Below are 5,276 nucleotides of genomic sequence, written 5' to 3' on the forward strand. Positions count from 1 at the left end.
GAGTTGATGTTGCTTCTGCATGTTGCTAGATTCTTGTGTTTGAGAGTCCTCAAATGGTTGTATATATAGTTGGCTGTGGTGGTCTTTTGGCTAGTTTCTTAGCCTTCTGGAGTGGGAACTACCATTCTACCTGTACTATTAGTTTGCAACAAACGGAGTTGGTACTAGGTCTGTTGAATTAACTTGCCATATTTTATTGTTGGTTTTATTTAATTGGATGATGTGTTTCGTTATGTTGATAGTGGAACCTGGAGCTTGTTGCTTCGTATGGGAAAAGGGATGGTGCTTATTCTAGGCCAACAGAGCATTTCCACATTGGAAGAGAAAGTTTTGATGAGCAAAAATATTTACAACCCTCCCATTTCCCCAACACATAGTTCCGTTAAATCAGAAGTCGGTCTATAGAAAAAAATCAACAACATGAAACTTTTGACTCGACCTTCTTCGATCATTGAATTCCAAACTCTGGCTCTTTTACAGTCATTTCTCGACTCCAACTTTATTGGCAAATCGTCCACGTGTTTGAACAGTGTTAATCTAACTAGCATTCTTCTTATTTTGTTTTTCCCCAATTAGAATATGTGGGTTATGGATGATATACATTCGCAGTGCCTGGTCTTTGCCGAGTTAAATTATGGATCATGGCACATCTATGACAAGGTTAGGAAGGTGAACCGAAATGGAACTAAAATATGATCAAATATAGATTGAGGAAGAGAATAAGCCCTCAATTTTACATAGGTATACATGTGATATATCATTAGGCTCTTACCCCCACCCCTCAAATAGTACTAAATTTGTGTGATCTTCGGCTGAGTTTTGTAAGGTATGTCAGCATAATAAGCAGAAACATACAGGATCAGATAAATTCTCCTGACAAAAACATGTAAGTAAATTATGGGGTTTCAGAATACTCATCATTAGAAAGCGTGTACTTCAAAAGTTCAACAAGTATGTAGATAATCTAAATTCAATCGATAGACGTTGCATGCAAAAGTAAGATATATGGGTCATTAATATCAACGATTAACACAGACGTACTAGAACTCCCAGAATTGAAGGAGAGAGCAATCTAGTACACAGACTAGACGTGGTAGTAGCAGCATAAAAGCATATAAAAAATACATAGCAATTCTTGAGTAAAAAATGGCTGCCATGCAAAGACACTTGGGTATGGAAACGGTCACAAAAGTGTCTCCAGTTGCATCCTTTTGCATCTAAGCTTATTCATAAGCATATGCTAGCAAAAAATGGCAATGGGGTGGTTCTCGTCTCTCATAGTTTTGTTGTTGAAACATTGGACAAAAAGTCCGGCATAGTGATAAAAACATGCTCCTTAGATTGAACTTGTAAACTGAATAAGTTAATACCATTTAATTTCTCCTCGACTTATGTGACGATTTTTCGCATTCCACCTTGATTCTCGGATCAAAGAATATCCCAATTTCATCCATTGCCGAGCTTGTGCACTAGGTGTCCCATGCATGTAAACATAGACCAAGAAATCATAAATACATACATGGACTTGTATTAGGAGATCCTCAAGCAAGCCCTCTCGCCTAGCCCTCACGCCGGAGGCCACTCCGGCCCCGGCGTCCACCTACCTCCCTCACCGAAGGCACTCACAACGTTGGTCACTCCTGCCACGTCGGCCACCAACCATCATCTTTCTTGGATTCAGCACCATGGCGCTGGCGGATCTCAACTTTGACTTTGGGCAAGATTTCACTGCGGATATCTGGAGGAAGTGGGGTGTCACCATCAACTATGAAGAGGGACAAGATCAAGAGGAGTTCCTGCTCGTGGAAGAATTCACCAGATCAAGGATCAAACTCACAACTGAATCGGTTAGCACCATTCTCTTGTCTTGTTTCGGGGGCAGAGCCTCACTGTTTAGGGTTCAGTTGTTGCAAAATTGTTCTTTTAGATTCTTTGTTTCATCCAAAGAGGTTGGTTATTCTATCATCAAAGGAGGAAATATCTCTCTTCCTTTGCTCAATGTTAATTTCCTCCTCTGGGGCAATGGGGGCCCTAACTCATGTTGGGAGCTTGATCAATATCTTCAAGAAAAAGAGGATGAATGGACTCATGTTTTTCGTCGTCATCCAAGGAAATCTTACTTGGATGCATTGAGATCACCTGGTAGATTCCTGGATTCGGATCATAGAGATCATCGATCATCCCCAATTCCTCCCATCAATGCTAACAAAGCGACATCTAAGGAATTTGTTGGCAATTATGGCCATAATAGTCATTCCTTGGCTAATCCTCCGGAGCGGGATCACAGCGTATTCAAAATGGGCAGCAACCTTTCTGTGTGCGTTGCCTCACTTTGGGCCATGCTAGGCCCAGCTGCACAAATCGCATTAAGTGTAGGCTTTGTAAGAAATGGGGCCATATTGCCAAAAATTCTTTCTCGGCCCCTCAGCCCAAGGGAGGCCCGGTCCTCACGCTTGGCATTTCGAGGCAGGATGCCACTGTTCCCGCTGCAGAGAGGGCAGGAGTGGTCAATCAGAGGCCTAATCAACGTAATGATATCTCCCTCTCTGCTCCTTCCCGAGTTAGCTTGCTCCATTACTCTGCCTCTCCGCATTCCATTGCTCGCTGTCTCCAGGCTGCAGTCCTACCCTCTTCTCCTCCACCCGCATCCAGATCTCCAGACCTCACTCCAGCCATGGCGACCTTCCCTTCGACCCCACACCATTTCTTCCACAAAATCATCAAGGCATTGTGGTGGAAGGAAGGCATGCACGCACCTATGTGCTCTCTGGTGCGCCGACGCCTCTGCATGAAGATTGGGAGATTGCATCTATCGTTCCTATGACGAATCTACCGGTGGCTTTCAACACTGTCCGTGAGGTACTCACTGATTTCTTGACTGATAAGGGGTTGGGGTTTTCAGAGATTATTCCATGCCCCTTTGGACAGGCTTATATTCAGCTGGGCAGCGTCTTTGACCGGGATGAGTTAGTTGCTAATAGTCCCCACCTTTTTACCGATGTGCATGTCATCTTTCAAAATCATGACAAAGGTTTGAACTGGAGAAAATTAGTTTTGACCAGGGAAGTTTGGATTCTATTATGTGGCTTTCCTTTTGATAGAAGGAATATCCGAGAAATTAATGAGGCAGTTAATAAATTTGGGAAGTTTGTGATGTGGGACAGAGTGGGAAGCTCGAAAGCTAATCAGATGGTTAAAATCAAAGTGCAAGAATTGAGTGACATACCTGCTAGTCTTGTATTTGGAGATGGTGAGAACTCTGACTCACTCACTGTTCCAGTTGTGATTCTACAGCACTAGTTGATTGAGGCAGAACCTCACGATGAAGATCCTATCCCACCACATGGTAACCCACATCATATGCCATTGCAAGCTAACCACCACCCCAACCAACACAATCACTTTTTGGGTCCTCTTCAGCAACATGAGGCTGATGCACAACCAGTCCCTCAGCTTAACCTAAATCTAGCTCTGCAGGAGGAAGAAAATGAGGAGATGAATGAGGATGAGGAACCAGATGAGATGCCAGGATGGGGCCATTGGGCTATGCCAGAAGCTAACCCAGAGATTGATCAGGAGCTCCACCCTGGTGAATTTCTGGAACTCCAAGATCTAATGGCTCCTATGGATGAAGACCAGCAGCATATGGAAGTACAGGGCAATCAGAGTAGCCTCACTTTGACTCTGGGACAGCCTGATAGCAGTGGCAACACTGGTGCCTCCATTGTGGGCCCTTTGGCGCCAAGGATTCCTGATTTAAATCTCTTGGGTGGGCCGGCCCAACTATTGATTGAGCATGAGCCTGATGACTTGGCTGCGGTAGTCCCCCCACTTGAGGAGCAAAATAATGTGATGGCCCAGATGCAACCCATTATGGATATGAGTTTTCAGTTGATGGTTAGACAGCACATTACGGCTTCAGTTGATAGAGAGGAGGATCCTATGAATCTGGAACTAATGATTGGATCTCAGCAGATTATAACCAAGCTGACCTCTCCTCCCCCTGTTCAAGTGGAGAAGACTACAGATATGGCTGATACTCACAGTCCTGTGAAGATAATTCAAGAGCAGAACAAGGACCAGATTAATCATATTGAACTAGACACTGATCAGACTACTCAAGTCATCATGGTTCCCAAAGAGTCAGAGTATATGGAGCAGCAAGGTGAATCTTCTAACTCCTCTGACATGTCAGCCCCACCTGGTTTCCCCTTTCCATCTTACCTTCCGAATAATGTTCCTGTAGGTACTGATGCAGAGGCTACTATGGTGTTGCCAACTTCAGACAACAACAACAAATTGACCAATGTTGTGGAGCTGCTGGGAACTGAAGGAGCTGAAGTTTGGGAGCAACACTTTGCTCCCAAAGAAGATCATCATAGTCATATAAAGGTACCAGTGGATTGGGTAAATTTTCTTTCAGTATCATTTCTCTCTCCTAGTAAGTTTGAATGGGTCAACAAGTTTATTACTTCTAAAGTTTGGGAAATCATTAAGCAAGGATACTCTGATGCTAACACCCTCCCATTTGTGATACCTACTGCTTGTCCTATATCTGACTCTGAGGACAATTCTGTGGTACAGATGGAGATGGAACAAGAAGTGACCTCTCCCTTGAGCTCTGAACAAAGGACAGAACAACCAGACTCTGCTACTCCTGCTGTTCTCAACAACAAGAAAAGAAAGGAAAAAGTTCCTCTGGTTGACTCTGAGGTAAGAAGAAGCTGCAGACTTCAAAAGCTCTCTAAAGGCTTTAAACAAAAAACTTGCACTGATAGGAACTGTTTGGCTTGTCATGCTCTGCCACCACTTATACCTACCAAAGTTGTTAAAAGTCTCAACACTTCTTTCTGTAAGGTACCAGCAAAGGACACCACTGAGGAGCTTCTATCTAACAAGCCCAAGAAGATCAAGAGCTCCCAAGCTGCTAAAGTAGCCACTAAGGAGAAGGAGGCGGATAAAGGAAGCAAAGCTACTTCCTAGAACATCTCATCTAGGCTTTGATTTTCAGCTTTTGTAAAGAGGGCAGTTTAGCACTTTTATGTTTCAGCTTTTCAGAGATTTGTTTCCATGGTAAAGACTAATATGCGCATGTTACAAAGTATTCTGAATGTACTGCTGGTCTGTGATGATGCTACTTGTCTGGTTAATGTCACTTATATCCCTTTTACTGGACCTGCAGTCAGATTTTACATATCATTTTGCATGAGTATTCACAGAGCTCTGATAGATGGGGCACAGTATGAGATGCTAAAAGTACACCAATTAGATCATGG

The 5,276-nt window shown here is 43.5% G+C and overlaps 1 pseudogene; it reads left to right on the forward strand.

The window, feature by feature from the left end:
- Positions 1–1,685: 1,685 nt before the first annotated feature.
- LOC147966298 (uncharacterized) lies at positions 1,686–4,983 on the forward strand (annotated as a pseudogene).
- The last annotated feature ends 293 nt before the right edge of the window (positions 4,984–5,276 follow it).

This window comes from Triticum urartu, chromosome 6A (genome assembly GCF_056163025.1).
Source record: "Triticum urartu cultivar PI428250 chromosome 6A, HENAU_Tu73, whole genome shotgun sequence".
NCBI classification, from domain to species: Eukaryota; Viridiplantae; Streptophyta; class Magnoliopsida; order Poales; family Poaceae; genus Triticum; species Triticum urartu.